The following is a 24677-nucleotide window of genomic DNA, read 5'->3' as shown; positions in this document are numbered from 1 at the left end:
CCAGTTACCACTGAGGTTTGGCATGGTCTGTAGTAAATACTGTTAGTGCATGCATGAAAATGTACCACGTTAATATTAATAACAGCAATGCACTGTAGAAAATACACCATAGTCCTGTGCAGTATAATGCATACCACCCAACTGTCCTGATTTTGGAGGGACAGTCCCATTTTTCTGGGACTGCCCCGCTGACCCACCTGTGGGTCACAGTATCCCGTGGTGTGCGGGAGGCAAGTGCAAGACCCTCTTTCCAGAGGCAGATTTAGACCTCATGGGTCCCTAAGCAAGACACCGATTTGGGCCTTCTCTTCCTCAAACAATCCTGTGTGATCCCTCCCCCCAGTTGTAGCAGACAGGACCCCCCACTCATTTTGCCTCCCCCCAGTGTATGCTCCACAATCTGCCCGATTATAGCGGGCGGATGGTACTTGTACTAGTGTACTTAAAATTACACTGTAGGCACAGGCAGGTGCAGACAACTGGCACATGGCAGCTATCTAGTTACTGACAGCCGGCCAGGAGTATTCAGCCAGCCCATCACTTGTACAATTTCAGCAGAAATGCCCTCCCGACTTCATGATCTGTCAGCGAGCCCCCTTGGACCCGCCGGGCCCTTGCGGCTGCTTTGGGTGACTAGTTGTAAATCTACTACTGCACTGTGGTGAGTTTGCTAACTTAATTGTCAGACCTCGTATAATCGAGTCACACTAAAGGCACCAAAATATAATCAATACAGTCATTGACTGAGGGGTGTAATAATAATGGATATTATATGGGATGGGGGACATGCTACAATCAGTGGGGGAGGGAGCACTGAAATATATTGTAGGCTCCCATACCTTATGATACTTATTATTACACCCAATTGCACTAGTGTTGACTGCATTATATATGAGTGCCCCCCCACTTACTGATTGTAGCAGGCCCCCATTCCTTATAATACCCATTATTATACCCCTCAGTCAGTGTGACTGTATTGATTATATATCATTACCCAATGATTGTAGCAGGCATCTCCCATACACGGTAGTACTTAAAATAGAGTATAACAGCATATTGATATATCACCAGTCAGTGTGTGCTTTCCCCCCAGCCATGATTGTAGCAGGCGGATGTTAGACACTGTACTTAAAATAACACTGTCCACCCCCCATCCCCCACTTTCACCTATTTGGAATCTAAAGTAGGTGGATGTTATATAAAATAAAATAAAAAATACTGTAATAAAGTACACTGGAAGACCTCATGTTTTTTATGAGCACATCCCGACACCTCTCTCTAAGCATCTGACGTCATACACACGTGTCATGACTGGTCACACGCACACTACTGCAGGACTGGAGAAACAGTTGTGCACTGGAGCCGGCACCCAACAGATGTCTAATCACTGGCAGCCTCCTGGGAATATTCATCCAGCCCAGCTCGCAGACAATTTCGGTGAAGACTGTGGTCCACCAGAAATGCCCTTTATATAGCCTCGCTGGTGGGTCCCCTTGCACCAGCAGGGACCCCTGGGACCATTAGGGCCATAAGCAGTTGCTTTGGTTGCCTTGTGGAAAATCCTCCACTGCCTCTTTCACTCGCTGCAGCGGTGAATATACACTATGATTTACAGATCACATTGGGTGATGGAAGGTGCTCTTGTAATTTAAGCATATTTTTTGTGGGCTTGATTCCTCTAATGTATCCATCACTATGAGGAATGTGTGATATTTTGACAGGGGTTACACACTTCATTTTTCCCATTTTTTGAGTTAGCAGCACAGCTTGTCTATACCTTACACTGGTACTGGCTTTTGTTAGGGGTGTCCTCTTTGTTTGTTCCCTGGCAATTGTTGCTACCAGTCCAAGCTATGAATGCTGGTGTCAATATCACTGCCATAACATTAAAACCAGGTAAGTAAATGCATCTACACTCAAAACAACTGGATCAGAGCTTCTCTAAAACATCTGGTGGTGTGTTCCCAGTATGCAGTGGTTAGTACTAACCAAAAGTGGTTCAAGGATGGACAACTAGTAAACTGATGTCAGGGTCATGTTACCCAAGGCTCATTGATGCACATGGAGAGCAAAGGCTAGACTATCTTGTCCAATCTCACAGAATAGCTACTGTAGCACAAATTGCTGAAATAGTTAATTCTGACTGTGACTGAAAGGCGTCAGAACACACAGTGAATTGCAGATTGCTGCATATGGGGCTGCATAGCCAGTTAGTGGCACATGAGCATCAGCACATGACCATGGAGCAATGAATTAGGGTGGTCTATAAATCACATTTTCTTTTACATCAGGTGGAAGGCTGGGTGCATGAGCAACATTTACCTGTGAAAGAGGTGGCACCAGGATAACTATGGGAAGAAGGCAAGCCAGCAGAAGCAATGTGATGCTTTGGGCAATGTTCTGCTGGGACAAATTTGGTCCTGGCATACATGTGAATGCAACTTTGATACATACCACCTACCCAAACATTGCTGCAGACCAAGTATAACCTATCCATGGCAAAGGTATTCCCCAAAAATTGTTAAGGGATGGTTTGAGGAACATGAAAAAAAGTGATTACAGATGTTGACATGGCCTCCAAATTTCCCAAATCTAAATCTAATTGAGCATCTGTAGCATGTGCTTGAAAAACAAATCCAAGCCATGGATGCAAGTTACAACATTTAAAGGATTTGCTGCTAATGTCTTGGTGCCAGTTACCACAGGACACCTCCAGAGTCCAGAGGTCTTGTGGAGTCCATGCCTTGATGGGTTAGAGCTGTTTTGGTGGCATGAGGGGACAATAGGCTGGTGGTTATAAATGGTGGAAGATGGGTACTTCAGGTACCTGGGATGCTGATTATGTAAGAATTTTGAAGTCAGTAAGCTAATCTTGAAATGGATTTGCCATTTAAAACTCAATTTGAAGAGAATAAAGAATGGGTGTTATGTGGCTGGTATGAAGCCGCTTTATTAACAGCCTGGCAGCTGCATTTTGCACCAGCTGCAATTCTTTTGCTGCGAGAGAGGATATTTCAGTAGTCTAATCATGATGGTACAAATGCATACATGAATTTAGGCAGATCTTCCGAGGACATAAGGGCTTAATGCTGCCTGTGTCCCTTAGCTGAAAATGTTTTGATTTTATTGTTGACTGATACCTACTGTTTAAGCGTAAAGCCACCATCCTGGGCAATGATAAGATTCTGCACATGTTCAGAGATTTATAATTTTGGACCCTGAAACATAAATCCATTTCTTGGCTAAGCTGCAGTCTTGACCTTTGATGGTGAGCTCCTATCATAACGATCTCTGTTTTATCAGAATTCAGTCAAAAATGGCATCCGCTTCTGGATCTCAGCTAGACAGCCATTTAGGATTTGTAACGGGTTCTCAGTAGTTGTGTATCCTTTACATAGCAGTGCCAGGTCATAACATCTGAATATTTCACCCAGTGGTAGTAGGTATACTGCAAAAAAACATGGGCAATAGTATAGAGCATTGTGGAAAACCACATAGCAGTTGCACCGGTGATAATTATTATTGTACTCCAGAAGAAACTCTGTGACCTGCCAGTAAGAATTTTTTTGAATCAGCTGAGAAATGTGCCACTTAATTCATATATATATATATATTTAGAGCAAAAACAAAAGAGGCGGCACTTCCAGATTTGTAAAGGTGAAAAACTTTAAGTCATAGATCGACGTTTCGGGGGGTCTCACCCCATCATCAGGATAACAAGTGTACATAAACAATAAAACATTTATACTCACAGTCTGCCTGTTCTCCCGCCCGCCGCCGGCCGCAGCCCCGGGACCCGTCTGTACACTTCCGGAATCCTCCTTGATTATGACTATTATGTACAAGAGGCTTATGGGCAACTGTCTAACCCAACCTGTTATCAAAAACTTACCTACGACCCCACATGGACATACAAAAAGGAAATTGATTCAATAATCAATTTGGGAGTCAACAACAGGTACATCAATCAGACCACTGCTGACTTTCTGACCACGCCTCATCCTAAAACCCCAATCCTGTACACGCTACCCAAAATCCATAAATCACTGACACAGCCCCCTGGGCGTCCGATCATTTCGGCACGTGGATCCCTATGCCAACCACTTTCACAGCTTGTAGACTTCTATCTACAGCCTCTTGCTAAAAGTGCAGCCAGCTACATTGAGGACACAACTGATTTCTTAAGGAAACTGGATTGTATCAAGCACATCCCTGATGATGCAATATTGGTCACACTCGATGTCTCGAGTCTATAAACGAACATTCCACATGCACTTGGCATTGAATCATGTAAACGGCTAATAACAGAAAGTGATGTGTATTTTGGACCTCCATCAGAGTATATGGTATTACTGATCAACCTCATTTTGAACAAAAATTACTTTTTGTTTGAGAATAGTTTTTTCCTACAGAAACAGGGTACCGCTATGGGATCCAACATGGCCCCAGCATATGCCAACATTTTCATGTCAGCGTATGAACAAGAACACATTACAGGTCACCCTCTTTTTGGCCGGTTCTTGACAGCATATGTCCGATATATTGATGATTTGTTCTTCATCTGGCATGGGGGAGAGAAAAGTTGACCTTCATTGATCATCTGAATTCACTCCCTGGCACCATTAGATTCAGCCTCACGTTTAGCAAAACAGAAATCAATTTTTTGGACGTATCTGTTCTTCTGTCCAACAACACACTGACCACCAAGATTCATTGCAAAGACTCTGATAGGAACACGCTTTTGCTTTCAACGAGTTTCCACCCGGCACCCCTCAAAAGAGGGTTACCGTTCTCTCAGCTCTTAAGGGTGATACGAATCACCTCTGACCCTTCAGCAATACCATCTGCTCTACAATCTATGAGTCAACGCTTCCTCGATCGTGGATATTCAAAGGAGGAGATTGATTTGGCACTCACAAAAATTGGCCAAATAAGGAGAGAGGAACTCCTATCTAGTAAAGACGCTTCTCCCAACAAAGATAACGACAGGTTTAACTTTGTGAGCATGTATACCACTGCTTCTAGATTCATTCGCAACAAGATTCAGGAACATTGGCACCTCATTGGCACGGATCCAAGTCTGGCAAAAGCCATCCCGCAACCACCTCGATTCGCATATAAACGAGGACCCAATCTGAAAGATATGCTTGTTGTAACAGATTTTTCCAAGAGAAAAAAGAATACACCCTCTCACTGGTTGACTATTAAAACAGGGGTTCACAAATGCACGGGCTGTCCAAACTGTCCATTCTTGCTACTTGGCAATCGGTTTATTAACCCTCAGGATAACAAGACATATACTATTAAACAAAAACTTGACTGCAACAGTAAATTTGTAGTCTATGTGCTGAAATGTCCATGCAATTTGCTTTATGTTGGAAAGACCAGTAGGATGCTAAAGGAGCGCTTAAGCCAGCATCGTTCAACAATCAAGAAGAGCATCACCCAGGGTGGGTCTTCAAGTGACTTTTCAAATTTACCTGTGGCAAGACACTTCATGGAGGCAAAACATACTATCAATCAACTCAAGTGTTGCATCTTGGACCAAATCCCACCACTTCAAAGGGGTGGTGACCGCAACAAAATCCTATTACAAAGAGAACATCAATGGATTGATAGATTACAAACATTGGCCCCAAATGGGCTCAATGAGGAATTCCGTCTGGGATGCTTCCTCTGACTCTGTACAACATTATATAGAGTCTAATTTTTTTTGGTTTATTTTTCTGAGACACCGCCGTGTGTCATGTCTTGTCAAATAAGATATGTTTCATCACTGGTCACCTGCTGATGCTTGATCGTCTTGTATCTCTCTGAGCAACATATGTTTCTCACGTATAGTGCCTGGTTGGCACTTATAGTTTGCATATTGGACATGTTTAACAGTTCATTGCCTTGGCACACCGTGGAGATTGATACTATCATACCACACTGGATCCCATCCGATCCCGTCTGATCTTGGTAATTAAGCAGTGATGGGCCTAGCCAGTACTACACTTGGAGACAATGTGGGAATACTGGGTGTTGTATCAAGGGACTCGGTGTGTTTCCCCCCCCTTCTTTTTATCTCTTAGTTGTTGGCATCAATATAGGTGTCCTTTCTTGTACATTATTATACAGGACTATAATGTGATTTGGTTGAGAGACGAGGGATGATACTGACACATCGGGAGAGATATATATATATATATATGGGCACATCTGTTTGATACAATCATACCACACTGGAAACCATCCAATCCCGTCCGATCTTGGCAATTAAGCAGTGTTGGGCCCAGTCAGTACCATGCTTGGAGACGGCATGGGAATACCGGGTATTGTACCAAGGGACACATTTTGTCCTACAGGTGATGATTATGGTATCCCCGTTTTGTCCTGGACATCACACGGCGCTCGCATTTGCCTTTCACGTTGGCCCTGTATGGTATCTGTGGCAATGAACCCATGGTGTTATCAACCATGGTTGTTTTTCATCATTGCAATTGATGTTGTGCTGCATGTAGATATCAATATTCCCTGAGTGTTATGATACCATTGCTGTGCAAGCCAGTACAGTTTGCTCACTTGTGTTATATGTTACACATTGTTTCATGGTTTGTATGTTTTTGGGCTGTCATATCTCCATGCTGTCGGCGCACTGTGGGGTTGATTACTCTACAGGTATGCCTCTGGCTGGGGACAAAGACAGCAGCAACTTCACCTGTCTGCCGCTGCACGCTAATACAGATCTGCCAGCACTACACGAATGTCGCGCTGCCGGAGCAGGTTGCTAAGGAGAGAGCCGGGTTTGTTTACTATGGCAACACAACCCACGTGCACGGAAGAAGCCAATCGGGCAGCAGCTATGACGCGCTGCCTCCATGTGACAGACTTCCTGTTCAAAATTTCCGGCGCCCTCTCTGCTATTTAAAGAGACTCTGGACAGTGTGACAGCTGGCCCTGATGAAAACCATTGAGTGTTGAAACGGCTGTCGGGCGAACTGTAGCAGTGGGTTATATCCAGATGGCTTGTCAGGAATAAAACCCTTTTTTCTTTTCACCTACTAAACGTGAGTGCTGGTCTAATTCTTTTTTCAACTGTGGAAGAAGTGAGTGTTTTTATATATATATATATATATATATAACAAGTGTACATAAACAATAAAACATTTATACTCACAGTCTGCCTGTTCTCCCGCCCGCCGCCGGCCGCAGCCCCGGGACCCGTCTGTACACTTCCGGAATCCGGCCGTTGACGTCACCGGAAGAGGGGAACCAACGGGGACCTGCGTCGGAAGGGTAAGGGAAGAACACACAGAGCGCCCATGAGTCACCATGACAACATATACACAAAAATATCGAAAAACGTGAAAACAACAGTTACGATGTGGGGAAAAGCCCCACAATATAAAATTGTGCCAAAACAACAATAGTGACTGCACTGGATGAACGACCTACTAAAAAAATAACAAACATATAAATAAATACATGAAATAGTAAAAGAAGATGCAGGCAATTGATATGAGACAGCGCAGCAGACATAGGGCACCAGTGCAAACCTCTAGAATGAAAATGCAATATGCTGTAACAATGTTCTAGATTATAGCTGGCAGTCAACTGGCCCTAGAGGGAATTCCTCTACATTAGAAGGCTATACAGGATACCGTGTAGGCTAACAAAACCAGCACAGATCTAGACCTAGATGAAAGAGGATAGGCTTAACGCCTCATTCAGCCCCTTGGGGCTGACTGTGTCAAGAGTAAAGATCCACTAAGCCTCAAGTTGGAGGAGTTTTTTGGCCCGATCACCTCCTCTGCGGGATTTGGGGACCTGCGCTATCATCCTATACCTCAGAGTCGACATGCTGTGTCAGGCGCAGGCATAGTGTCGCGCTACGGCCTGATCACTAGTCCCCGCAATTAGAGCCGCCCTAATCGCGGTTCTATGTTGGGCAATACGCTCTTTGAATTGCCTCTCTGTCTTGCCCACATAGTGAAGACCACATGGGCAAGACAGCAAATACACAACAAATTTTGAGGAACAAGTGAGGGCAGGTCTAATAAAAAATTCCTTACCAGAATAGGGATGCCTGAACTTATTGCCTGTGATTAAAGCACTACAGTTAGTGCACCCCGTGCATCTGTAACAGCCTCCTCTCCTCGTGAGGAAATGTTGTTTTGGTTGCCCCATCCCCGTAATATCTGTACGTACTACCAAATCCTTGATGTTAGGACCCCTCGTAAAGCTGGGTAGCAGGCGTGCATTGTGTAAAGATGGTAGCTCGGGCTCAGATTTTATTATGGGCCATAACTGCTTGGCCCTTTTGCTGGTGATTTTACTTTTACTGGTGTATCTATTTACCAAAGGGAACAAATGCGTCTCAGATTGTCTAGGTGCTTTTTGTGACATGAGGTACTGGCAGTCAAGCGCCAGAGCCTTGGTCTTGGCCTGAGTCAAAAGCTTTTGTGGATAACCTCTTGTCAGAATTTTTTTTGACATGATGTCTACTTGTACTTCTCTGTCCTGGGGATCACTTACAATTTGACAGGCCCTAATGAATTGGGAGAAGGGCAGACTGTCAATGGTCGCCCGAGGGTGAAAACTGTTGTACTTGAGAAGAGTATTACGGTCAGTGGGTTTTACATACAGACTTGTCCGTAGTGACTGGTTGACAATGCTGATATCTACATCTAAAAAGTGAACACGGTGCTGGCTAATACTAGCTGTAAGTTTAACCGGGTTCAGAGACAGATTGTGTCGAGATATTGTTTCTTCTAATGTAGAAATATCACCTGTCCACAAAAGCAAAATATCGTCAATATACCGATAATATTTAAACACATGCCGACTGATATAGGAATCTGCAAAGAATAATTATTTTTCTACTACATACATAAATGAGTTAGCATACGAGGGGGCCACCCGGCTCCCCATGGCACAGCCTGCCTGCTGAAGAAAGAAAGTAATTATGCTTTAACGTGAAACTCAAGTAGCTTAATGAAAAAACAAACATCAGGACCAGTATATAACGGATTATCAGTAATTAATTGATGTACTGCAGCCAGACCCCGATCGTGAGGTATGCACGTGTATAGACTGGTGACGTCTATACTTGCCAATACCAGATCAGGGGGTACTTGGGTAATTTCCTCAAAGCTTCTCAAAAGAGATGAAGTATCCTTGAGATGCGTTGAGGTACCTTGTATAACTGGCTGCAGAAAGAAATCCAAAAAACTCGCTGCCGGCTCACACAGCAACCCCCTGGCAGAGATGATGGGTCTACCAGGGGGACGCTGTGGGTCCTTGTGTAATTTGGGAATAATGTAGAAGACTCGGACAATGGGAAAGGTTTTACACAGAAACGCTTTAGTATCTGAGTCTATGTATCCTCGATTGACACCATCCTGCACTAACTGGTGCAGCTCTTTCTTGAATTTTTCAGTGGGGTCTCCTGCCAATCTACTATAGGTGTCACCGTCGTCCTACAGCCTCTGGCATTCTTGTTTGTAAGTGCTCAAGTCCATCACCACTACGGCTCCCCCCTTATCAGCGCCTCGTATGATTATGTCTTGCCGTTTGCTTAGGTCCATCAATGCTGCATGTTCATCTTTAGAAAGATTCCTATGAATGTCGGGAAATGCTCCCGGTGCCCCCTTACTACTCAGGTCCAGTAATCTGGAAAATGTCTGAACCGACGGATTGAAAGACTGTGGATCAAAGGTCGAAGCAGCCTTGAATTTTTTACCCTGCCTTGTATGCTGTAATAATTCAGGGGTGCAGTAAAATAAATGTACACTGTCCCTATCTTGTATGCTGCAAAAATTCTGGGGTGCAGTAAAATCAATATACACTGGCCCTGTCTTGTATGCTGTAATAACTTAGAGGTGCAGTAAAATAAATGTACACTGGCCCTGTCTTGTATGCTGCAAAAATTCAGGGGTGCAGTAAAATAAATGTACACTGGCCCTGTCTTTTATGCTGCAAAAATTAAGGGGTGCAGTAAAATCAATGTACACTGGCCCTGTCTTTTATGCTGTAATAATTCAGGGGTGCAGTGAAATCAATTTACACTGGTCCTGTATGCTGTAAACATACAGGGGTGCTGCTGTTAAAATAAAAGTACACTGGTCCTGTATGCTGTAAAAATACAGGGGTGCTGCTGTTAAAATAGTAAACCGCCTCTGTATGCTGTAAAAGTTATGGGGTGCAGTCATAGGCGTGCGCAGACGCTGACATACGGGTGCCGCTCTGGACTTCTCCCCCTCCGCCAGGTAGCTGACTACGTCCTCCACACCTTCCACTGGGACATAAGACTGCTCACCTGGGCCGCCCAGGTAAGCAGTCTATATCCAGGACAGGGGAGGTGAGAGTAGACTATAATGCTGCAGAGGGGGGAAGTCCGGAGCGGCACCTGCATGTCGGCACCTGCATGTCGGCATCTGCGCATGCCTATGGGTGCAGTTGTTAAAATAAAAGCACACTGGTTCAGTATACTGTTAAAATACAGTGGTGCTGGCCCAGTTTTGTATGCTGTAAAAATTCAGGGGTGCTGCTGTTAAAATAAAAGCACACTGATCCTGTATGCTTTGAAAAAACAGGGGTGCTGCTGTTAAAATATTACACTGGCTTTGTATGCTATAAAAATTCAGGGGTGTGGTTGTTAAAGTAAAAGCACACTGGTCCTGTTTGCTGTAAAAATTCAGGGGTGCAGTTGTTAAAATAAAAGCACACTGGTCCTGTATGCTGTTAAAATGCAGGGGTGCTGGCAAAGTCTTGTATGCTGTAAAAATGCAGGGGTACTGCTGTTGTTTAAATAAAAGCACACTAATCGTGTATGGTGTGAAAATACAAGGGTGCTGCTGTTAAAATATTACAGTGGCCCTGTATGCTGTACAAGTTCAGGGTGCAGTTGTTAAAATAAAAGTACACTGGCCCTGTATGCTGTAAAATACAGGGGTGCAGTGAAAATAAATGTACACTGGCCTTGTCTTGAATGCTTTAAAGTTACAGGGGTGTTGTGAAAAAACAGGCCTGACCTTTATAACACTGTATGGGAAGAGGAGGCTCCTACCACCATTTGCACGCCCTCTGCAAGTGCCAGTGCAGTTTCTGATATTGAGATTGAGGATGTCACTGTAGAAGTACACCAAGATGAGGAGGATATGGGTGTAGCTGGCGCTGCGGAGCAAGTTAATGATGAGGATTCTGATGGTGATGTGGTTTGTTTGAATAAGGCCCCAGTGGAGACAGTTGTTGGTCATGGGATGAAAAAGCCCATTGTCATGCCTGGCCAAAATACCAAAAAAGCCACCTCTTCAGTGTTGAATTATTTCTCCACAAATCCGGACAACAGGTGTCAAGCCATCTGTTGCCTTTGTCAATCCATAATAAGTAGGGCTAAGGACATTAACCACCTAGGAACATCCTCCCTTATACATCACTTGCAGTGCATTCATCATAAGTCATTTTCAAGTTCAGAAATTTTGGGTAATAGCGTAAGCAGTCCACTGAAAAATTATGTGGTTTTGTTTGAATATTATTTCTCTGTGAGGATGAGGAGGTAAACACTGAAGGGAAGGTGGGAATCTGAGGATTCGGATGACATTTTCCACTGTAGAGCCAGTTTGTGAAAGGAGAAATTAATTGCTTTTTTTATGGGGTCCCAAACAAACCAATCATTTCAGCCACAGTCGTGTGGCAGACCCTGTCGCTGAAATTATTGGTATGTTAAAGTGTGCATGTCCTATTTATACAACATAAGGGTGGGTGGGAGGGCCCAAGGACAATTCCATCTTGCACATCTTTTCTTTGCCACATCATTCCAGGGGTGTTGCCATATATGGGGTGCTTCCCCTCTGCCCTTTAAGTCCAGGGGTGCTGCTCCACTGCCATTTATGTCCAGTGGTGCTGTTGCCTGTCTGCTGTGCATTTCTCCAGGGGTGCTGCCTATGCTGTATAAATCCAGGGATGCTGCCGTATAATTCTAGGGGTGCTGCTGTAGTGCATCCTAGGTTTAAGTGAAAGCCTAGAGCAGATATGAAACAAGCTTCAACATCACAAACTGATTTGTGAAAACATAGCCGCAAAGATGGAAATGTAAATTGCTATTTTGACAAAGTGTTTTTAAATAAAGTGGGGAGAGATCACATTACATTTGTGGCCAAAGTCAGTGTTACTCAGAAGAGACTGAATCATAATCCAGTGCAACTGCCGGAGAAGTAAAAGTGATATTTTCTGCCGGAGCATTAGAGAGAGGTTCTTCTCAATTATTTCAGGTTAGGGACTCACTCAAATGAATAGCTCCAATCAGTCAACCTTAATTTTGATTTATTTTTGATGTTCCACATTTTGGGATTATTTATTTATAAGATGCGCATTTGTTGTACAGGGATCTTCTTTTCCTAAGGGCTGCATAGGGTTATCGCAAGACCTCGCGATGTTAGAAGAACAGAGTTTCAGTGATCTTGCATTGCATCAGCTTTCCATTGCACTGCAGCACTAGATGGGCCAGGAGTTCCTGTGAGGCAAAAATAGTTACTGAATAAGGTCCAGTATGGAGTCTCATTGTAGCTTACAGCCAGGAAGATGTCTGGCTTGCCAGGATGGGGTATGCTGTGGGCACAGAGGTTAGCATTGCTTCCTCCCACAGTCCTAGTTATAGTATGAAATGAGTTTGGACTGTAGAGTGGTAAGCTCCACTAGGGCAGGGGCTCAATAACAAAACAATTCACTGCACAGTCGTGCTTAGTACTTTACCGAACCCACCCGAGCTCAAGTTGCCCCATCTGGGGCTGCTGTGGGGGCTCAGGAGGGGCTGCTAAAACATCTAAGGGGCTGCTTTATTTAAAAATAAAATATGAATAAAATAAACAAGACACACAGGTATGCTCACATGCGTGTAACTGGGACACACAGGTATGCTCACATACTTGTAACTGGGAGCTATGAAAAACAAAAATAAGGCATTTGCCACAAAATAAGTAAATAAAAATGCAATAAAAAATGGAAAAAAAGAAACCCACAAAATTTTCACCAAATAAGTCTCCAGACTCCGTGTAGGGGAAAATAACTTATCTTGATCCTGCGGTATACACCAGTTTATTTGCATCCCAGCATTAAATTCGGGATTATTTTAATCCCTGAACATGAAGAAGGGGGACAATTTTGGAGGCTTTGGCCCCTAGTTTTTCAGTTTGTCCAGTAATGTGGTAATTAATAATTATATACGTAATCACCTTCTTGACACTGTCCTCTTCCCTCATCTCATAATGTGAAAAGTCAACAAAGAAGGAGGTGGTATGTTTGTATGTATGTATGTATGTATGTATGTATGTATGTATGTATGTATGTATGTTTTTCCAGGGGGACCATCTGTTGCTAAAATGATGGTTTTATTAAACTGTGCATGTCCTGTTTAAACAACATAAGGGTGGGTGGGAGGGCCTGAGTGGGTGAGAGGGCATAGACAATTCCATCTTGTACCTCTTTTTTTTCTGTGCATTATGTGCTCTTTAGGGCCTAGTTTTTAAAACTGCTATCCTGTCTGCCACTGCTTTGCCACTCCTAGATGGGCCAGGTGTTTGTGCCGCCCACTAGTGATGCTTAGCTTAGTCATACAGCATCCTCGGTGCACCTCTTTTTTTTATTTGCATTATGTGCTCTTTGGGGCCTGTTTTTTTAAAACTGCCATCCTGACTGATGCCACTCCTAGATGGGCAAGGTGTTTGTGCTGCCCACTTGTGTCGCTTAGTTTAGTAATCCATCAACCTCGGTACAACCTTTTGGCCTGAAAACAATATTGTGATGTGTTCAGAATAGACTGGAAATGAGTGGAAATTAATGTTATTGAGGTTAATAATACCGTAGGATCAAAATTACCCGCAAATTCTGTGATTGTAGCTGTTTTTATGTTTTTTTCAAAAATCATCCAGAGTGGTTTTGGCAAAACCAATCCAGATCCAAAACACAAGCGGGGATCCAGATCCAAAACTCAAATCCCAAACAGAGTACACCGCACATCTCTAGTATTTACTAATGATGATGGCTTGTGAAGCAAACTGCTCAGTGTATGTGTGAATGAATGGTAAGCTTGCAATGTCCAATCACAACTTCAACTTTTCTGGCGCATTTGCAGCCTTGCAAGCTTTTGCAAGCGTAGTCCAAAATCACACATAATACTTTGTGTTCATTACATGAGCATATTTTGAGTTTATGCGTAACCTTACCAGCTCACACATTCACAATACATTAAAAAGGGAACTATTTGTTACACATCAGCATTATGCTCTGGGGATAAAAACTACAAAGCTAGACATAGATTTATGTATGTGACCTCTCTGGCGGGTGAGCATTTCTTAAACACAGTCTTGGCAGCATTGGCGTATGTGAGGAGCCTGTCCTGAGGTAACCCCTGAGAAGAGCGACCTTCGCACTGAGGGGAGGTGGAGGGTTGTGAGGGAGCCGTTCTGTGAAGGATAGCAGCGCTGAAATGCTCCATTGAGTCTAAGAAACTGCAGATGACAGAGGGGCAGTGAATGCTCAGGAGATTACCTGTCTCTGACCAGACCCCTGAAAGTTGTACACAGTCAGTTGTGTTGGCCTTGCTTAGCACAGGACTAATAAACAGCCAGGAGATAACTTCCTCAGTATTTGCAGTCCTCTGCATCACCTCAGTGCACGGGTCGCTCTTCTCAGTGGTTCCTCACAGACAGCGCCGCTCTCTTGTACATACTGGGCCTTGTGCAGCTCCTATTTCAAATGGTGAGCACAGCTCACTGTCCTAACCAAGCACCACCTGACTCGGGTCATGTAACAAGAACTTTTGTGCATCTGCAGACAGGGCCAGATTAAGGTCTGTGGGGGCCCCCGGGCAACACATTTGTGGGGCCCCCACACACTATCCTCAAAACATCAGAGTAGGAGTACAGCAATTACCTGTCTCCTGCAGTGAGTGAAGCTCCTCGGCGGCCGCAGCTGTAATGGAACGTATCAGCTGCCGAGGAGGATGGAGAGGAGACAGGTAAATGCTGTACTCCTACTCCAATGTTTTTTTGCAGTTGTGAGGACAGTGTGTGGAGGCCCCGGGACAACCGCCCCTTCCGTCCCGCCGTTAATCCGGCTCTGGCTGCAGAGACTGCTGGGAATTATCTGTATGTGTAAGCATGTGCACATGCGCTCTAGCCCGCTCCACAGTGTCAGACATAAAACATTGCATAGTGGGTTATTACATACTGTACATTTCACAAAATGGGTAGTATTTTGCTTAGTGCTTTGCATATATTCTGAACAATATAAATAACGTTCAAAACAACTGCCAGTAAGTAATAAATGATACAATACATTTGTGTTTCTATAAATTGTTTCTCTTCTGATGACCTCGGGGGAATGTGTAAACAACTGGACACATGCACACAATTGCTGGCTAGACAGAACACTCTTAATTGGTGTTTAAGTGTCTCTAATTATCTGTAATTGTGACTCAAGTGTCCAGCAACAGCATAATACAAGAGACCCTCAAGACTGGAAAAAGAAAAAGCCTATATTCCTCTTTTTTTGTCATTTTTGTAAAGTAAAGTATATAAAAGACTATACATATAAAGAATTATTCATCTGAATATATGTTATTGGGTTTTCTTTTGCTGAATCCTACTAATTTAAATTGTACAGCAATAACCTGAAACATGCTCATTAATTTCTTATCATGAAGACTGTCATTATAATAAGTAATAATTTTCTAATTAGTATTTTATGATCAGTGTATTCATAAAAGATAAAATATGCTTTTCATAATAAACCCATCTGTATATGGAAATCTGTTATTCATTTGTAGCCCTCAGGATGGGCCAAGTGGTTCTTATCTGCGGTAAAATTCTATGGGAGTGATTCAGACCTGATCGCTGAGCTGCTAAAGTTGCTGTCCTGCAATCAGATAATCTCCACCCCCAGGTGAAGTGTAAATTTGCAGTGCAAGTGTGAGATCGCATGTATACCCCGAGCTGCAAAAATCCAGTGTGTGCAGCCAATCACCTTGCGAACGCCCGTGCGAACGGATATTTTGCACCATCCTGTCACTGACCAGCAATGCCCGTTGTTGTCCGACGCGTTAGCGCATTGCGGTGCATGCGCAGTTATGACCTGGTTGCGCGCTGTGCGAAAACGCACAGCAGTGATCAGGTCTGAATCACCCCCTATGTTTCTATGATAAAGATAATTGATGAGTGTGAAAAAAATGTAGCCCAGCAATGCAGTTCAAATGTACTTATGTATTTGCAAATATGCTTACCTACATCAGATGTGTGTGGAAAGTAAATTGGTTCAACATATAGAACCTCTCCCAACTACAGGCATATTTTTAAAATTTTAAAATGTTGTAGTAAAGTCTCTGTGGCCACTCATTATCTAGACAACACCCCATAAATGCATTCCCTTAATCCCGTACATCTTGTTTAAATAGTTTCCCATAAAAATCTGTCCATTTGAGCAAACAGGCGTGCACTTCAGGTCTTGTGTGTGACTTATACCTCTTTTATACTGCATTCCCAGGTCCAGCCTGGGTCACTGAACAGTGGATTGAAACCTGTTCACACTGGACCCGGAATATTGCTGGAGCTTCTCCTGAGCCGGTGTTATGTGATGAGCCAGCTCTCCATTGGTCTTGAATGTGACCCGGGTTGGACGACCTTGGTTATCTGTTCACACTGTCCTGTAACCTGTTTAGCTCCCGTGTTAAACCCTGTAAACTACCCAGAGCTGGGGCCACAGGATGGGCTGACTAGGTCTAGGGTATATGAAGCAAGGTGGCTGAATGATACTTCTTTACATAAGGTAACCAATATAGATATATGAGAGGAAAGAGTAATTCTAGGTTCAAACAGTATGCTATCTGGCAGTGATAGCAATGCCTAAAACCTAGCACATATGATTGTTTGGTGAGTACTGAGTTAAACAGTCTAAGTGAAAACACTATTTGAATGTGTATCTGCCGAAGTAGGCTGGGTAACCTGAACAGGTAGCAGACTCTGAGAGGGAAATTTACTAAGAATCAGTTTTGTCAGGGTTTACAATTTGCCCATAACTGCCCCTTATTGCCCCTAATCGGCAGAACAAAAATCGCAAATTTACTAACAAGTTTTGGCTTGTGTGATATCTTTTGATGATATAAGCAGTCGAATTTTAGTTTGTGGGATTTCTGTTGATTTTGCATTAAAATGCCTCAGAAGTTTCATGCCAGCACAAACCAACTCACACCTCAATTTGTACCATAAGTCGATTAAAACAAAGAAATCCCCAAACACACACCTACCTGTTGGTTCCTCTGCACTGCTTGTGGGTCCTTGGCCCTATCAGTCAGCTGGTGCAGGCCACATGAAATCTCTGCCTGGATCCAGGATACTCCAAAACCTGCCTCTACTATGGCTGAGAGCAGAAAGTGAGTGCTAGAGGTAACTTGTTAGGCTTTTATTAACATTCTGATTGGTTTAGTCTTAATTATAATGTTTTTCACATGTTGCATTTTGGAAGTGGTGCATTGAGGTGTGATTTTGGAGGGGTTTTGAATGAAACCTAAGCAAAAAATGGTTTTCATATCATTGCATCGATTTTGTTCATTGAGGTGCAATTTTGATGCAATTTTGTAAAGACGATTCTTAATAAATTATCAAATTTCCAATTGATCCATAGTAAATTCGCAATTACAAAATAGCAGCATTTTCGGAAAAAAAAAATGATGCAGGGACCCTGACATGGATCACAATGCAGGCTCTGGGATCCAAACGAAGGTCTACCTGGACTGCACAGAGGTAAGCTTAAGAAGGGGGAGGGGTAAGGTTTAGGCTGCGGCGGGAGGGTTAGGCTGCAAGGGGCACATTAGGGCCAGGCTGCGGGTAAGGAGGAATAGGTTTACGGAGGTTAGGGATTAGGGCTAGCATACTTATGTAGCAGGTGTCAGGATCCTGAGCGTCGGTATGCCACTGTCAGTATTCTGACTTGCAGCAACTCAAGTGCTGGGATCCAGATATCATACCAACTGTTACTGCTTCTGTCACAAAGACCAGAAGTACTTGGAGACTTAAGGCCCATACACACTAGCCGATTTTGAGCTCAAAGTACAGTAGCTCTCTTTTGGTGTTTTGAGCTATTTTGAGCTCAAACTCAGCCAGTGTGTATGGCTGGGTGATGAGTGTTGAGCGCTGATGCGTGCTCCCGCATCATCGCTAGCCACTGCCTTCCATCGGGCTTTTTGAACAGCCGAGTGAACCACTTTCCAGTCTCCTACTGTGGAAAGTGCTTCAACCGCCCGTGAACATCGTTGGGCCCAGGGAAAATAGCTCAGTGTGTACGCACTGAGCTATTTTCCTGCCAGCGATGTTCACGATTATCGCTGTGCATACACGCTGGGCAAAAACGCCCAGTGTGTATGCACATTTACTGTACTGGCCAAGGGCAGTTTATATTTGGAGATCTAGCAGTAGATTGGTTGTATGAATCATATGAGCGTAGGAATGCTATTAATGGCTGGAATAACTTATCTGACTTTAGGGAAGATGGTGGCGCCCTGCTGTGCTGGACCACAATTACATGTGAATCCTGATATGACTGGCCAGCTGACTTACACAAATATGTGAATTGGAAGAGCCGGATAAGCAGGTTTAAGTAGCAATTTTGTGCCACTGAGGCCCTGACTTAGTCCTTTGGCCATACAACCGGGTTACTATGTCGACATGACAATTTCAGCACTGGGGTCCTGACTCATGTGTAATGCTACATAAAGCATTTATATTATTTGTGTCTTATAACTGTAAATATTAGTGGGATGTTTAAAATTGACCAGTGTGGTCAAAATGCTTTAGTAATATTTGATATATGTCAGTATCCCGTAATCAGCATTGTCATGTTGAAATAGTCACTTTGGACCTAGTGACTATTGCCATACTCCTCTAACCATGAAGATGATCTGCATTATAGCTGATCCCTTACTTACCCTGGGATCAGCAGCCGCTGCTGTGTGTATCACTAACCTGCTGGCTGCCGAAGTACGGGAGACATCACTCTCTTGTCTATCATCTTCTATAAGTCCGCCCCGACTCTTGTGAGCCAATGGAAGTTGGGGGCCGGGCTTATGGAAGATAATAGGCAAGCAGAGTGATATCTACCATGCTTCAGCAGGTGGCAGGTCACATCAGTGGCTGCTGATCCCTCAGAAAAGCAGCCAGCACATATATTACATATACAGAAGGTCCACTCATATCTAGCCTTCCTGTCGTTAAACAGTCCTTCTAGTTACACGGTGACACAGTAGCGCCGAGCATCTTTATGTGCTACTTTATTTTATTAAAATGCATATTATTAGCAAAATTGTGCAACTAGTACACACAAGCAGATTAAGCTGATTAAAATGATACTGTATGCAGCATTACTATATTCTGTGTGCGACCGTGGCTGTATCTTCATACAAAATGGTGCATTACAGTGTTTTCCTAGAAAACACTGTAACGTACTATTATGTATGTAGTTACAGCCGCTGACATACAAAGAATAAAGACATGCTGTCAGCTCACTCACGCCAGACATTTCATGCTACATGGCATATTGAGGCAAGATGTATGAGGAAACATCTGTTAGATCAGGGGCCGGATGTAATGAAGTACAAGTTGGCCAGAGGGGCGGGTTCCTGGCTGAACTCTGACTTTATTTTAAAGGGCAATAATTTACGAGAAAAGAAACATCTGAGTTGAGGCCGCATTCTACTGCCAACTTGGACTTCATTACATCCGTCTCCACATGTATTATATGTGCTGACCGGCACCTCACTGCAATGTGTGGTCGGAGCTACAGTCCAGGGGCAGCAACCGCCACTGGTCCTTGAACCTTTTTGGAACATGGTTTGTACTCTTTTGAATAGTCTATTTGAAGTCCCGGTCCCAAAGGGTCCATGGATCTTCCTCCTGAATTATACCCCACCTGACCTCTGTAAACATTCTGTTAAATTGCTGTCCCACTTCCAAATGCTGTCCCACTAAAAGTTTTATTGCTTGCAACTGGAAGAACCATTTTTCTTATATTTTATCTTCTATTTCATGCGGTACTTCTATTCTTCTGCTAATGTTTCCTGCCCAACATTTGGTTCTCTTCGAAGTACTTTAACTTTTACATTAGTCCTGTTCCCCATTAGACCCTTACCCCTTCCCCTATCCTTCCCCTTTTATCTTATTTTCCATTCAACATGTTTTGTTATCTATAATATTCAATGTTTTCCCAAAAATTACTCTTTTATTATGCTCATTATACTTGTATCTTCTCATAAATGTTTATATGAGCTCTTTAAATAAAGAATTTAAAAATTTTCTTTTTGCATATTGATAAAAATGTAGGAGGCTTCTCTATAAACCAACCAACAATATTTGTTAAAACTAAACACATATAACCTACAAAACATACATTATTTAACCCAATATTGTATATATGCATATATGTATGTATGTATATATATATATATATATATATATATATATATATATATATAGATACGTGTACAGGGGAGGCTAACAGCGCCAATAGGCAGTACTTAGTACTATCACAAATAGTCAGATATTATATATAACTGCGTACAGTCTACTTATGTCACTCCCTGTGTATAAGGAAGTATGGGTCATTGGGTCGACCCAACTTAGGTCGACACTCATTAAGTCAACCACTGAAGGTCAACATTGCCATTAGGTTGACATGCATTATGTCGACATGGGGGTTAGGTCGACATGTCAAAAGGTCGACATGAGTTTTTTGACTGTTTTTGGTGTCGTTTTCTCCGTAAAGTGACGGGGAACCCAAATTAGTGCACCGTGTACACTCGTTTGGCTCGCTTTGCTCGCCATTCTTCAGGCAAGGTGCCTCACTCCGCTACCACTGCGCTCGGCACAGGTTACCATTCCAATAATAGTCCACGTGGATCGATAAGTATGAAAAAATCCAAGAATTTAAAAATAAATGTGGAAAACTCATGGCGACCTTTTGACCTGTCGACCTAGTACATGTTGACCTAACGGCCATGTTGACCTAATGCATGTCGACCTAATGGCAATGTTGACCTTCAGTGGTCGATCTAATGAGTGTCAACCTGAGTTAGGTCGACCTAATGACCGTATCCTGTATAAAGGGCGTCAGCTGTATCTTAAGTAGATTCAACACTGGTATATTTGCTGGTAAAAATTAGATAAAAAGCCGATAAGATCATTTTGAGCGACCGCTGGTGACATATTAGCAAAGGCATGTATTCTTTTAAAAAGGATAAATACAAAGTTTTATTCAGGATTAACACTAAAAGTTGGCAGATATAAGATATATACTACGCAAGATCAAAGATATATATGGAGACACTGCCTCGGTTATGCTTAAAAACAGGTCTGTTTTTTAGACCTGTTTTTAAGCATAACCTAGGCAGTGTCTCCATATATATCTTTGATCTTGCGTATTATATATCTTCTATCTGTCCATTTTTTCGGGTTAATCCTGAGTAAAACTTTGTATTTATCCTTTTTAAAAGAAGACATACCTTTGCTTATATGTCACCAGCGGTCGCTCAAAATTATCTTATCTGCTTTTTATATATATATAGATATATAACAATATAGCCACAACTAATATCCTAGTGCGCAAATATATATATAACTGTAGATTCAGTACAAAATAAGACTACTTCTATCTATCTATCTATCTATCTATCTATCTATCTATCTATCTATCTGTCTGTCTGTCTGTCTGTGTGTGTCTGTCTGTCTGTCTGTCTGTGTGTATCACCCCGTAGACAGCTGTGTGTGCCCTTTTAAAATATAAATGACAGTATGTGCAGGTCATGTCCCGAGGTAGCAGGATCCGATTGGACAGAGACAGAGAGCAAACAGCGCCCTGTGGGTAGAAGAGGGCAGTGATGCAGGTTGTTGGCATTTGGAGACATCAATTAAAGTGTACCTTGATGACATAATTCAGAAGAGATCTACAACAGTACAATCAGGTGTTGCTCAGAGTCTTAAACTGTTTGATAGGAAAGGAGGTGAAACTTTCCATCACAAATGTAACTTTTTTGGTCCTCAGTAAAGTTTTTGGGGTATATAGTAAGCCGAGGAAGAATAGCCACTGCCTGTCCATTAGAGGCAGTAAATAACTGGCCACATCCTACCAAATTGAAAATATGTGAGATCCTTTTTGGGGTTCTACAGATGTTATAGACAGTTTGGGACCCACTATCAAAGGAGGAGTCTTGTGTAAGAAAATGTATGGCCTGTATCCTAATTCAGTTGTCCATTATCTCAGAGTTAATAAAACTATGTTGTGCATAGATCAGAATTTCTAGCATTGAGGTAGGCCATAGTGGATAAATTACACGATTATCTCTACAGGATTACCTTTGAAGTGCATACTGACAATAACTTCCTCATGTAAGAATGACCTCAAAGTTAGATGCTACTTGTCATCTATCTATCTATCTATCTATCTATCTATCTATCTATCTATCTGAAGGATTTGAGGGAGATATTCTTTAGAGAAGCTTAGAAACTAGGTCTAATAACCCTGGGATTATTAAAGAGGTACTTCTAATATGTTTAATGTGAATTGTTTTATATTTACGCATAGTTCTAAGTGCAAACTTGGTGGATATTATTTACAAAGAAGAAGCAACATAATTCCTATAGTCATATTTTAAATATTTCATCACAAGCAGCATAACATTGGAGGCTTGGGTAGAGGCACACTCCAACCATAATGACTGTGATGGAAACAGGGAGAAGAGAGGTAGATGTTCCAGCAACTATTTACTGTATTAAACAGTGACAAATACTTATCTCATTCCTGCACACAGAGGAGCGCAGATCCAACTAAAGATGAACTAGAATTTGTTAATCTGTTTGCAGAGGGCTACCTCTGAGGAACTGTCTGCGTATCCAGATGAAAACATTGTGGAAAGTCACTGAAAACGTTACCAAGTTCACCATTTCAGTGATGGGGAAATTATAAAATTGCAGGGATAACCATTGGTATTTTCTTTTGAGCCCATATGTGAAACATTCTAGGCTTAGTGAACAGCGACTGACAGTGCTAGTAGTTTAATCCAATTGAGGAGACAGGGCATTGCCATACATTTGTAAGACCAAAGAGGTGTGCCCCACATTAGGTTGAGAAAACCAAATATGTGCTCTAGTTCAGGACTTACAGATGCTAGCGTCATCTGTCAAAATACTGAGTTAACTTATAGCATTGCAAAGTAACCCTCTGAGAACAATGAGACAATGATCAATGTAAATGGGTATATACATTACACATCAGATGCAACCGAGCAGTCAAAGGGGTTTAACGCAGAACTGGTTGGCATAGAAATGCATAAAATAAACTAGCGGGTTTGAATACCACATGCCACATGGAAACCTAGATCACCCATTGCATTTTTTTATTAGTACAATAGCGTTACTCTTGGGATAAAACAGTAAATATGATATCCCTGTTGCATCTATTTACTAACAAAATCATAAAAAATACTGTTTTACAGAGCATTATTCACAAGAGAATATATTAAACTAAAGTATTTTTGAGCCAATAAAATTGTATTCTGCACATAATTTCCAAATATTTTTTTTACAGTTTTCTAGATTATAAAACAGTGAAATAAATAGTTTTGACTACTACATTTCCACATATCATGAATCATTTGAACTTTGCACTCTTACAGATTTAAATGTCAATGGAACCTCAGCAATATATTATTTTTGCAATCTCACTCAGTTTCTCTTTTATGTGTAGGTTTATTTTGAATTAAACTCCAGTAACCTTTAGTTCATTGGAAATTGTGAACATTAGGTTGAAGAACCCAATGACAAAAGAAAGGTCCAACAGTAAATCCATTTTGGTAATGCTCACTCAGTGGGATATATTTTTATGTAGTACTGTATATAAATGTAAACTACCCAGTAGCTTTGTATGTAGTTTGAACAGTATCAGCATTTTATTGTATCTAACAGAATCGCATAATATATATACTTTGAAAAGGAGAAGTTATTTCTGTTTTCTTTATATAAGACAAAGAAAAAAATTACACCTATAATAAAAAAGATTTTTTTTTAGAGAGGCAGGCTTGTCCATTTTCGTACCTACAATGCTATCATGAAGATAATCATAGCACTAGTTGAAATTGTGTCCTCTAAATAATAATTGATAATTGCCACCAAACGATGCTCATTGCATCACAGTAGGAGGTCATTTACTAAATAGCTATGGATAAGATATGCTTGGTGATCCATGGCAAGTTTAAAACCTCCAATGTAGTGCAATGAGCTGTAATAAGCTGTGATGACTGGTGTTCTATCCCAACAGTCCTAGTTTTTCTAAACTGCCCTATTCTGTCCATCTGCTAAAGCTGGAGATGTATGATATGCAGCTACAAAATAACAATGGAACACATAAATAACTCAGTATAAAAACTAGAGATGAGCGGGTTCAGATTTACTCGGTTCTTTATGCAAGAATTATCGCCATTTCTTCTTTTCTGGATTTTTTTATTGGTTAACCAAAACACGTGACGTCCGATAGCCAATAAGGAGATTCGGGTAAATCCGAGTAAGTCCGAGTAAAACCGAACCCGCTCATCTCTAATAAAAACGGCATACACATTGTTTCTGCTGGTTAGTGTAATGTGTACTTAATCAAATTTACAA

The 24677-nt window shown here is 42.1% G+C and overlaps 2 pseudogenes; both read left to right on the top strand.

Moving 5' to 3' along the window:
• The first annotated feature begins 5913 nt into the window (after positions 1-5913).
• Positions 5914-6033, top strand: LOC135051914 (5S ribosomal RNA; annotated as a pseudogene).
• A 173-nt stretch (positions 6034-6206) lies between these two features.
• On the top strand, positions 6207-6326 carry LOC135051458 (5S ribosomal RNA; annotated as a pseudogene).
• The last annotated feature ends 18351 nt before the right edge of the window (positions 6327-24677 follow it).

The sequence above is a fragment of the Pseudophryne corroboree genome, chromosome 2 (assembly GCF_028390025.1).
Source record: "Pseudophryne corroboree isolate aPseCor3 chromosome 2, aPseCor3.hap2, whole genome shotgun sequence".
Classification (NCBI taxonomy): domain Eukaryota; kingdom Metazoa; phylum Chordata; class Amphibia; order Anura; family Myobatrachidae; genus Pseudophryne; species Pseudophryne corroboree.
The sequence above is the reverse complement of the archived record's forward strand: the minus strand, read 5'-3'. Positions and strand labels throughout refer to the sequence as shown.